The sequence below is a fragment of the Nanorana parkeri genome, unplaced genomic scaffold, assembly GCF_000935625.1.
Source record: "Nanorana parkeri isolate BGI_ZX_2015 unplaced genomic scaffold, ASM93562v1 scaffold218, whole genome shotgun sequence".
NCBI classification, from domain to species: Eukaryota; Metazoa; Chordata; class Amphibia; order Anura; family Dicroglossidae; genus Nanorana; species Nanorana parkeri.
In genome coordinates, this window is record NW_017306486.1 from 198,060 (window position 1) to 210,900 (window position 12,841).

Genomic DNA, 12,841 nt, shown 5'->3' on the forward strand with positions numbered 1-12,841 from the left:
TCCACTTTTGTTGGGAGAAAAAAAATTCCCTCTGGGTGATCAATATACATTGCAAGGAGTTTAACAAACTTTGTTGTAGATTCCTACTTGTTTCTGTTCTGTAGAAAAATGTGTCTGTCTCTCTATGTCCTTTCCAGACTGATACCTGAATGGGAGGGTCTGGGGTCGTTATAACTACCTGGTGCACTTTCATGAAGTTGAGGAAAGCTGTAGTGTCTGCATCCTTTTAAAAGTAATTAACGCTTAGGGAGTATCTCACCAAAAATGTAATTTCTATTGAAGTGGATGCCAAACATTTTATTGCATCTTAAGGTGCCCATACACCTTACGATTATCGGACGAAACTTTTCGTCCGATAATCGAATTGTCGTCCGATTTTCGTACTGCAGCCCCATCCTGCCCCGATGATCGCAAGATTAATTTAGCCGTAATTAACGAAAAGCACCTGGACGAAATGCGGTAATTGATTTGCCGTATTTTCGTTAGCGCAAGCGCAGTGTAGATCGTACAACTTTTGCTTCGGCAGCACATATACTAAAAAATTTTGAACTTTTGACGGACGGAAACGCCAGCAACCTTACGACAATCGTACGATCTAGCAAAGTTTGCAAACATGCTTGACCGTCAAAAAGTCGTACGATTGTACAGTACTATCGGTCGGACACTGCAATGCACACATACGATTATCGGACAAAAAGTCGATCACATACGAAAATCGTCTGATAATCGTAAGGTGTATGGGCACCTTTAGTGTGGACATCTTGGAAATCTGTGAGCCAATCACACAAGCGGGAAATTACATTTCTGGGGGTGTTCCCTACACCAGGTTTCTACATTGCATTACATTTTTTACAATTTTAGAAAATTACAGCAGCTTCAGATATTTAACTTTAAATTACAAAATCATTGTGTAGAAATTTTACAACATTTTATGAGCTATATTTTTTTTTATTCAAAACTGATGTTTTTCTGTTAAAAAGTATGATTGCAATGCATTTTGCTAGGGTTATCTTTCACTCTGGCCCACTGATTTCTTAAAGAGACCACAAACCAGCATGAAACCCAAGGAAAGAGATACAAAACACAAAATACTCTTCCCCTGACTGTCATTCCCCACATGTAACAAGGTTAAAGTCTAGATAGCATATACAAATGAAATGTTTGATTTATGAGCACTTTTAGGGAAACTGGCACTGCTATTAATGTAATACAGAGAACAATATTTACTAGTGTCCCTATATTTCTTTAAAGGGAGCATATTCCAGCATTATACTGTCTGGACACATGACTCTCTGGCTCCACTGACTCATTTGGTAAATTTCAAAATGTACATTTCCTTTTCTAGTACCATATATGTGCAATAAAGTATATGAAATGCTATATTATTTCCTTTACTTCACTTTGCATTAAAGGTACACTCTATTTAGATTCAGTGGCGGACCTAAAGAACAAAGGGCCCTGATGTAAGTAAACAGGCGCAAGACCTTAAGGCAGGCAAATCTACTGAAACATTTAAAGCACCAGACCATGCCTCCTCAAATGGAGGGGGCGGAGTCCAGGGAATGAATCTCACTGGCCCCCCTAAGGCCCTGGCGCAGCCAAACTGGCTGCATCGGCGGTAGGCCTGCCCCTGTTCTGAATTGAAACATTAGCCTTAACATGCATAGAGCAAACATTTCTGCTTCAGTATTTTATCCAGGCTTTGCTGTAGTGCACCACTCCACTCCCTTTCCTCAGTAATATGGGGATATTGGAATGTGTCTGTTTGTGATGCCGGGTCATGTAGTGCAAGCTGCAGTATTTTTACCTCTTAAATGCATGGTAAAATAAGAAGCAGAAAAAAAGGAAGTTACAGGAAACAAGCCACAGGAATTACACTCCTACTGCCCTCCTGGTGATCTCGGTCACTGCATTATACAGAACTTGTAAGAAAGTAAACTGAATGGACTTTCTACTTTTAAAACAGCTACAGTATGCTTAGTATCATAAGTTAGCTCATTGATTCCCTGTGCAAGCATCTAATATAATTTAAAGTGATATCATGCTGCTGTAAGGGCTTACCTTAAATTATGCCCCTTGATCCGATCATCTTCTTCCTTTCCAGCAGTCCCTACAGTGCTGGTGCAGGCCTCTGATCCAGCGCTGACTGCTGTGTCTTCTTGTCTGTCTGTTGTGCACGCTCACGGCTGCATGCATTGACTTACAGTGAGTCCCTCCTTTGCTCCCCGCTGGTGATCTCTACTGCGCATGCGCCCGCACTTATCCTCCTGCAAGTCCGTTTGGGGAAGCTGATTTCTACAGCCAGTAATGAGTGGCGGAGACAGAGGTAAGTTATTACCAGTTTGGTAACTTTTTTCTTTAAAAATTTTTTTTTTGCATATTTCTACTGCTTGCTAGTAATAGATATACGTAAAAAAAATAAGACTTTGATACTACTTTACTGGCCTTGTAATAGACATCAGTGGCACTTAGATCACTGGAGCCCTGAGGAGAAGGGGCTGTGGGGACTGGTCTAGTAGCCAGGTGGGGTCAGTACATCTGTTTTATTTTAGACCCTAGACCAAAATGAGCACTTAACCCTTGCAATGTGGGCAGTGGCGTCGCTACAGGGGAGCAAGGGGGGGCAATTGCCCCCCCCTAGGTTATCACTTGCCCCCCGTGTGCCCCCAAAACAAAAACAAAAAACAAAACAAAAACATAAACATAACATAAAATTTAAAAAAAATGTTTTTTAATACTCACCTGATCCCTGGATCCACCGACAAGTGCAGCCTCCCGTCTCCCATGCTGTCAGAAGCTGCTTACAGCGTGTGCTGGTTACTACTTAAACCGGCGCACTGTGTGCAGCTTCTGAGAAGATACGCTATTAGCGTAGCTGGAGCTATGCAAAATGCACAGCCGGCTTCCCCGCTATGCTAATAGCGTATCTTCTCAGAAGCTGCACACTGCGCGCGCCAGTTTAAGTAGTAACCAGCACACGCTGTATGCAGCTTCTGCCGCAACCACAGGGCGCAGGTGCCATCCGCAATTAAATCAGCTCTCGGCGCCCAGCGGTTGCGACATGCAATGAAAATGATTAGTGCCCCCCCAGATCTGACTGTGGTATCTTATGTGCCCCCCCTATATATTGTTCCTAGAGTCGCCACTGAATGTGGGTTAGCCCCACTGCAAGGGTTAATTTTAAAAATGTCCGGATTTTTTAAAGCATGGTTTTGGCGCTCCCTAGTGCTTGATTACAAACAGATTTCACGAACTGGGTGACCTCTGGACTCTGGGAAAACCCTATTTTTCTGGGTAGCTGCCAAACCTGAGCCATTTGATGAACCATAGACACTCCACCAGCCACCTAGAAAACTGTATCCAGTGCCTCTCTCACACCTCCTGTTGCAATACTGTAACCTTCGACCATTTGCTTATGTTAGAAATGCAACAGCATGTATATGATTGTATTACTTCTATTATGTCTTTTGAGCTATTGATGGCGCTGTAGTGCAATGTTAGTCTCTATGCTTCAGCATATTTTATCTATGATACAGAAGAAGTTCTCTCTGTATGCTGTATAATGCTGTATTCTGATGTAACATTCTTGTAAGCAAGTAAGACTTAATTCAGCATTCCTCAAGATCTCAGTGCTTCATCTAAACACATAACCAACAGTTTATATGTTAGGACCACTGCTGTTCCTCACCTCTAGCATCCACCTTTCTGAGAAACTTTATGTACTTGCTCTGTATTCAGGTACCCCACTGTTTCTTATGTTCTGGGTTATAGTGACTGGACAGTGTGGCATTTTCCACATGGCGGCTAGGCAAAGAGAGTCAAAGTTAATAGGTTAGACAAGCTAGCAACAAAGAGGAGGATTAGTGTACCCTGCAGGCAAACTCTACTCTTTGGCAGGTCTAATGTCCCTTGGTGATGTTGTGCTAGCAGAGCACACCTCAGGGTACAAAGTTTGCAGGGACCAGGCAAATAGTGAAAAGGATTGGAGGCAATATGTTATGCATTCAAACTCCTTGCAGATAGTGTGTTACTGGTGGAAAATAGACTGGATATGCCAATGCTGCAAGGCAACAGTGCAAACCACTTAGGCAAGACTTTACCAATAGCCTAAATAAACCTAATATGTATTACACTGAGCTACTTATAACAGGCTGATAATGATTGCCGGTGTTATGGATAAAAATTATAAGCTGGGTCCCCAGTCATCTATTCACAAAAGTATCCTGGAATTGGAAAATATGATAGCATCTCTAACATCGGCCCACATGACTGTGGAATCCAAACCCCCGTAAATATATTTATGTAATTATCATAATTTAACAAGTTTAATAACAAAATACGTTTTATTCATTCAGCCTGGTTGGTGTCACAAAAAATGTTCTTTGTCATGGGCTCAACAAGTAGGTAAGGAAAGTTGAAAATAATGGCCCTGGAGTGTGCATTTTCCAAAATAAATCATATTTCTGCCCTGGCCAGACCCTTGAAAACCAGTGTTTGCAATGATCACGTATTATTAGAGTCATTTTACTAACATCTCTCTTTGTGTACTGTCTGCATGAGATGGTGATACTGTGTGGGACATTAGTGTGCAGCCCCAAAACCTCTGCAGTGAATAAATGTTTTGCAGTCTGTGTTATTAATCAGTATGACAACCATATTCATTTCATCTCACTTCGGGTTAAGAGCTAGAGGGAAGAACTGTGAGAATGTATTGATTTTTATACATCAAATATAAATAACCTACATTGCCATTTATCGTATTTTCCGATACAAACTCGCATTCTAATTAAAGGGATATTTTGCAAACTGTTTGTTTTATCTATCATCTCTCTATCATCTATCTATCTATCTATCTATCTATCTATCTATCTATCTATCTATCTATCTATCTATCTATCTGTCAAAATTCTGTATACCAATTAGCAATATATAGGACAGTCTATTGTTTGATCAACTTTTATTGCTGAAATTGATTATTCCCCCAAAATTAATACACACTAGCTAGTGCAAGTGCAACACTTTAAGAGCTGTTATTTTCAGCCATAGACTACATACAGAAGTAAAAGAAGTGCCTAATATCCATGTTCATAAGATCACATATGCTGGTGAGCTAGCTGTTAGAACTATATTACATGGGTCTAGTTTGCCAGCAACCTATATGTTGATCTAACCAATTGGTGACTATTTCTTACACCCAATCAGCTTTACAGGCAGTCTAATGGAATCATTTCCCTGAACTTTTCTATAAAAAAATTCTGAAAAAATGCCACCATACTGAAGGCTTATGAGCAGGGCTGCAGCCTCTTGTCATGCGATTTTGTCTGCCTGGGAAAAAGCAAGGAGAATGAAATGTAATTAAGAAACTGAAAATGATTATTATATAGGATTAATATAGCGCCAACAGTTTGCGTAGCACTTTACAATATAAGGAAGACATTACAATCACAATACAATTCAAGACAAGATGGTAAGGAGAGCCCTGCCCCTGAGGGCTTACAATCTAAAAGGGAGGGAGAAGTGATACATGAGGAGGTAGCTGTGTGGGGATGAATTGTTTGAGAAACGCTTGGTTTGTTTGAACACACTTGGCTTGCAAATTTCAACACCAGATTACTAGTAAACAAGGAAACTTCAAGTAGTATGTTGGCATGGTGCTATACAGCTATACCTATGTGGAAAGCAGAATCCTTGTGCAGCTTTTGAAGTTTATGATAAAGTGAGAAGGGTTAAAATTCTGAGTGACTTCTAATTGCTGTTTGTGTTCAGGTTGAGATGTACTTGCTTCCTGCTGTGTCACCATGACGGGAAAGGATGGGAAGTCATGGACAACAATAACAAACCACAAAGGAAGTTGGAAGTGAGGCACTGGATATGGATCCTTAACCAATAATTGAGCAAAGTAGCTTAGGTTCAGGAGGTCCTCATAAATTGGGAATCCCTCCAAAAGGCGTCACCAAAATTAATATGTTTTTATACAGCTGAACTAGAAAAGGGCACCAAACAAACATTATTTTATTGCCAGTGACAGACAGGAAAAAAAGGCAGTGAATGTGTTTTGGAGGCCAAACAATCCACACCTAGGTTACTAATACCATGTGGTGTGGAGCCAGGGTTTCCATTATACTTGAATGGCTTTTAGAAATGTCAAAAACAATAATAAAGTGTATCTCAAGCCAAATCTCTTTTTCATTACATAAAATATGGAATAGTTAAGAACCCCTTTTTGTTTCAATTTGGGGAGATTTCCCTTCAGTTCCTGTTCTGTAGACAAAACAGCAAGTCAGAGGAAATCTCTCCATTGTGACAATGGTGACCAGGACCAGGGTTATTCTCATCTACAGATATAGACATAAAAAAAAAAAAAGAGTTTGTAATTGTTTTGTTTTTATTGTACAAATAGAGATGGATTAGAAAAGGTGAGAATCTGTATTCCTGATATTAGCAAACTGTAAGAGAAGAACTCTTGGATGTGCATGTGTCACTTCATGCTTCAAATGTTCATAGATTTCGTAAAACTTTATCCTGAATAATAATAATAATAATTATTATTATTATCATCATTATTATTATGTGATTTGTGGGTGAAAGAGTTTGTAGGACCTCCCTGCAATTCATTGCTGCTCCTCTGCTCTGATTACAGCTCCATTCTGAAGCACTGTAACACAGTTATAGAATAACACAATAATCTTATCCTCTAGGGCTAATGGGTAACAGCTTTTAGTTGATTTTTTTCCTCTTTCCCCCTGGCTGAATGATGATACATTTTAATCCAGCGTACCAATGCTTCTTTGTAGAGCCATTAACCGCTCAATTAGACTATTAGCCTATTTTTAGTGCTAAGGAGGACCACCTCCTTATCAGATTGGAAGGAACGGTAATTGTATTTGGCCCATCCATGGGCTCCTGGGCTGTCTTGGGAATACTTTCACAAGTCTGGAGTATGTTGGCAAGGGCCAAGGTTAACCTATTAACTGCTGAGACTGGTTCCCATCTTTCAATGAAGAGAGAATTAAGAAAAAAACTTAAAAGGAGAATGTGTGTGGGAAAATACTAGGAAATGTTTTGTATTCCCTAGCCAGCAAGCTGGCATTTTTGTGAGTAGCAAACAGTTTTATTTTACATTCCTGTCTTGAAGACTTGTATGCATACATTCCTCAATGAGCTCTCGGCTAATTTAGTAGGTAAAAAACCTGTTGTTCCATGTGTATATGAAAATCCGAGAGATCTGTGTCTGTACTTTATACTTGGTGTAGAATAGTAGCTTGCAATTGCAAGGATGCCTGTGTGTAAACCTAGCCACACATAATACGATCAGCTTGATTAGATTTACCAACATCCATCTAGTGCAAAGGTCTACCTAAACCATTCTCATATATTCTAATATATTCTAATATACTCATTTTATACCCAATAAGGTCTTCCCTTGTATTGCACAGTTGTTAGTAAAACAGATTGTAACACATGTGGCCAGCTAAAAAGTATTCGTGGGGTAATATGAGCTATGCTAGTTATAAACAAAATCTCCAAGAAAATCAACTCAGCAATAAATATGTACACTACACATGGGAATGAAACACATTGTGTACAGTCTATATTTTTGTACGCAGCAGCATAGAAGTCTATGGGCCCTTTCACACAGCTGCATCAGGGGCTGTAATGTTGCACTGCGCTCCGTAGTGTAAAAAGAATATTGGAAAATAGTTGCATCCAGGTCCATTCATTTTAGCATTACTTATGTTGTATGCCTGTAAACAGGACCATCTTTATAGTAAGACAGCCTGAGGATGTTGCTTCAGGCAGCATCTCTTTGGGTCACGTGACAGCAAAGAAGCCAGAGCGGCTTGGCTACTCTGCTGCATAATATTTGCAGTGTGCCTGCCTTCCCCTTTCTGACCAGTGCATCCCAGGGCCATACACATCTACCCACCCAGCTCTTAGCAACCTGGGATGCTCTGGCCCGCTCACTGGTTGCCAGGAGTTGAGTGGGCCACTCTGGCCGGTGTCCCGACCAGCTCCTGGCAACCAGTGGCATCACTAGTTGCCAGGAGTTGAGCAGGACGCTCTGGCTGGTGAACTGCCACCCCCATCACCCCCTCCCCATTATTATGCACCCCCCCCCCCAGGCAGTAAAAAGGCTAGGGACTCCCTGCCGGTAAACGTTTGTGTAACATTTACATGTGTACAAGCTTACAGGGTTAAGGAAGCCTATCACTGGCTGCCTGCATCCTAGAAACCTGGGTACTAGACACCAGGAGCTGTCTGTGTCCTAGCAACCAAGGATCCTAGATGGCAGAGATCTATCAATAGTGTATAATCAGCAGTGCAGGCGTTGTTGACTGCACATTGTTGACCAATATGGTCCATGTACACTGTATGGAGTATACAGACTGCTAAAAAAAAGCAGGATCTTCTCGCCTTCTTCTGCCAACGAGATCCCTAGTTTTTTAAATAAATAAGGCCTGACTTGTAGAAACCTTTTTTTTTTATTTTTGAAAGTAATATTCATAAGAAAAACAAAGTTCTCAATGTGGAATCTGACACATGAATCTGTGACATTCGTATTGGTCTTGGACATCATATCAGCCATTAGACTCATCCACCCAACCCAGAAACCTCTTATGCTGTGAATGCATTTACAACATTTACTGCAGGTACCTTTGTGCACATTAGAATAGAAAAAGAAAGCCAAGTACTTACAGTGTGATTTTTATCTATTCCTGACATGAGTCCTACTGAAATAATATGGAAAAATCCACCATTGTCTATGTAAATTCTGTCGTTTCTGTTCTCGGATGTCACAAATAACATTATTACTCATTTATTAAACAAATGTAGATGATCGGTGTGGGCTGCGTCCTGTTCATACCGAGGCTCTTGGATTAGTCCCAGGCTCCTTGTGAAGGGGGTTTACAATGGATTACTCTTTCTGCTTTCCAAAGTGATGCGACTCTAGAATGTTTATTATTTCTGAAAGTGTTTCTTTAAATAGCAAGTCCACTTATGTGAGATATACTGTATGCATACAAATATATTCACACACATATATAATCATGTATATTATCGTTGCATGGGTAATAAAGTCTCTATAGCACACAAGGCTGCTTTCCTATTTTCCATTTATTTTCTGAAACCGCTTTGTCCAGTGTTTAAAAGTTTCCTGTATAATGTGTGACCAGACTAATATTAATCAGGCATAAGATATCCAGAGAATGGACATATTCCAAGATGATGTGATTCTACGACGTGCGGCATTATGTCTTTGTTCATGCATGCACTTCTCTGCACAGAAGGACATAATACCAATAATTGATAATGGCCCCAAGTGTTTCTGCAGAGGTTTGTAACTGGAAACCCGATCTCAGCCGCCTGCACAGCAAATGTGAATGCATTAAACCTGTGCAAAGGAAAATAAATCCCACTTAAGTAAGTGAATAACCAAATATTTGTGTAAAAGTACATTGCAGGGAAGAGTAGAAAGAAAACATCTCTGCTGTTATACTGAAACAAATAAATATCCAGGCATAAGAAAACACATCACCAGAGAAGTGCTTGTATAGTCTAAATAGATGGCTGTGATGCCCAAAGATAATAAATAATGAATTACTAATCTACACTAAATAGATTACCATATAATTAGTTATGAATCACAAAACCCTGTATAGAACAAATACAGAAGTAACAAGTATACCTGTACAAAGCAGATCATGGAGTTAAAGTGCATTTGACATTAGAGAATTATATAGGCTGCCATTGCTGACCTATCCTGGCTGTCATGCTCATGGTTTGGCTTCACTGCTTTCAGTGTCACCCACTCAGAGCAAGCATATGTAATTATAATGCCAACACTTTTTTGACGCTTATTTACAGCATGCTTGATCTAGATTTGTACCCCAAAAGAATTTCTGGCACATTTAGGCAATTTTCAGATGGAGGCCAGCAATATTAGCACCTCATACATAGTTCTCTAGTGACAGGGGCATACTTCAAGGTAGCAAATGGAGGTTAGCCATCTTTGTTAGCGCCATTCCCAATACTGCATGCACGTAGTGTCACTGGCATCCCAGCCACTTCTTTGACTGAGCTCTGTATATACACTGAGTGGCCAGTTTATTATGACCACCTGACGTTTGTAGGCAAATTAGCTATAATTAGCTATAATTTCGCGCTGAAGTTGCTAGAGGGCCAAACCATTAAGCGGCTGTATTCGGTATCTTCCATTGTAGTGTAATGTAAATGTGTAAGCCGTATAAGTCCAGTAGAGAAGATGTATAAAAAAAACAAAACGGAGTATTGTAGTATGCGATGATACCTTTCGTATTGGACTAACAAAGGGCTACAGGGAAAAGACTATATCCAAAAAAATTAAATCTGCCCTAGGAACACCACGAGAAAGACTCCTACAGTACAAGGAGAAGAAAACCCCAACTAGGACCCCTCTTGTAGTTACCTACAACCCCACTTTAGAGGTAATACGCAAAAGCATCAAAGATCTACAGCCAGTTCTCAGAAGACCCCATACTTCAATACATTTTCCCTCAGCCCCCAATACTGGCTTTCAAGCAACCACTGAACCTGAGAAGAAGATTGGTACGCAGTAAGCTGATCCCAGAAGAGGAACGGACACAGAATGGCACAGTACAATGCAAGAAACCCCGCTGCAAACTTTGGCAACATATATGTGACAAGAATACAGCGAGTCACAACAACAAAATGTACACCATTAAGGGATCATACTCATGTACATCTGCTAACGTGGTTTATATGATACAGTGTTCAGCATGTGACAAAGGCTGTTACATTGGGGAAACTGGCCTTAAGCTGCATCTCAGGATGAACCTACACAGGAGCTCGATCAAGAACCACAAAGAAAATGAATATTGCACTCCAGTAGGACATCACTTCTCCCACTCCATCCAAAACCTCAATATTAAAGTACTGAAAGGGAATTTTAAAAACTTTCATTAAGGAAAAGCATTCGAAATAAAAATGATTTTACATTTCAGTTCAATAATGTGGATTCTGGTTTTCACTACCAGAACTTTCTATGAATATACAGAACATAATAATATTCATGTATGTTGTATATCCTTGATCTGTTTAGGATTTATTGGTCATCCTATGTTTATTTGTTCTGTGTTCTAGTTATCAGGATACATTCTTTACTCCCAGGTGTAACATTTATGACACCCCACTCACCCCCCCTCCCTAACAACTTTCTCTGGCTTTAAGTGGTAAAGGTTGTCATGTTGATCAGTATTGCTTCTGACCTGAGGAAGAGAGGTTAACTCTCGAAAGCTTGTCTTTTATATATTTTGTTAGTCCAATAAGAAAGGTACCATCGCATACTACAATACATATATACATACACAATAGGGGGAATTTATCAAGGGAGTTGCTCCACTTTTCTTTAAGTGACAAATTTTCCACGTTATTTGCACCTTATTTATCAATGCAGTCTAAGCTATGATAATAAATGTCATTTTCATTAGACATGCTGGGGGAATTTATCATAGCAATTGCGAGTGTTTGAACTTGCACGGAATATATTTGCACCAGATTTATCAAGCTAGTATAATGTTGTTGATAAATTAGGTTTAATAGACTCCAGGAAAAAAGACTTCTAACTTCAGGCAAAAAGCTTAACTGTCGCATCTTGAAGAAGTGGTCACGGGGACTTCATAAGTTGTGACTGTTTTCTTAGGTGATGCTCCAGTTTCATACAGCGCCGGAACAAGTAGAGATGAAAACAGGTGCAAAAAACATGCAGTTGAAAAAGTGTGCAAAACATGTGCAAAACATGTGCAAAACATGTGCAAAAAACATGTGCAGTTGGAAAAGTAGTGCAAGCTTTGGGCAAAACACGTGCAGTTGGAAAAGTAGTGCAAGCTCAGGTGAAAACAGGGGCACTTGTTAAAAGACAAATTTACACATAAACAAAATGATCTAAGAGGCTAAAACTGTTGTAATTGCTTTGATAAATTCCCCCCAGTATATATATATATATATACATATATAATTATTTAGAAGCTGGGATTAGAAAAATACCCCTCTTATGGAGCGTTTTAATACAGCATTTCATTTAATTTATTAAACAAATCCTGTTCCCATACATAGGTTGCAATTAGTTATGGAAATAGGGCAGCCATGTTTGTGTACTGTATATGCACACTCTGCTTAATAGTGCTACACAGTGTAGTGTCTTGCTGAACCTCAAAGTTGCCCGACAAGGCCTGATTGAAAACAATAGACTCAGCAAAGGACAAGTACAGTAGTACCAAGTATCCCTATACATGATCCCTAATGATGTGAAACACTCACTGTAATCAGAGGCAACATGCAGGGCAGCCATCAGGGGGGTACGGCCGATACTCATGTAAGGGGCCCGGGCAGCCTGGGGGGCCCACCCAGGTCCCTTACATGACTATCGGCCGACGGTGAAGGGCAAGGAGGCGGAGGCCTGGCCCTAGCAGCGCAGGGCCCCAGCATTGCCGCTCCAGCGGCTTTGAGACAAGCTAGGGCCCCATCAGCGACGCTGCTCGTCTGATGTCGGACTGGCTGGAAGTGACGTCATGTTAGTGACGTGACGTCACTTCTGGCCGGTCTGGCAGCAGACGAGGCCATGTGTGCAGGTGAGAGGAGCTAGGAAGGAAGGAAAGGAGGGAGGGGAGGCATGCAGCCCTGACCAGCCCACCTGAGACCCCTTCAGAGCCCACCATAGACAGTCTCAGATGGGCTGTGCAGCATCTATGGTGGGCTCTGCAGGGTCACTCTCAGGTGGGTCCTGTGTCCAGCGCGTCACTAAGCCCTGTGTCCAGCGCGTCACTAAGCCCTGCGTCCAGCG

The 12,841-nt window shown here is 40.8% G+C and overlaps 1 protein-coding gene across 1 annotated transcript in view; it reads left to right on the top strand.

The window, feature by feature from the left end:
* The window catches only part of LOC108786592 (heparan-alpha-glucosaminide N-acetyltransferase-like), a 176,828-nt gene that overhangs the window by 95,843 nt on the left and 68,144 nt on the right, over window positions 1-12,841 (top strand). The gene's annotated exons all lie outside the window — the stretch shown is intronic.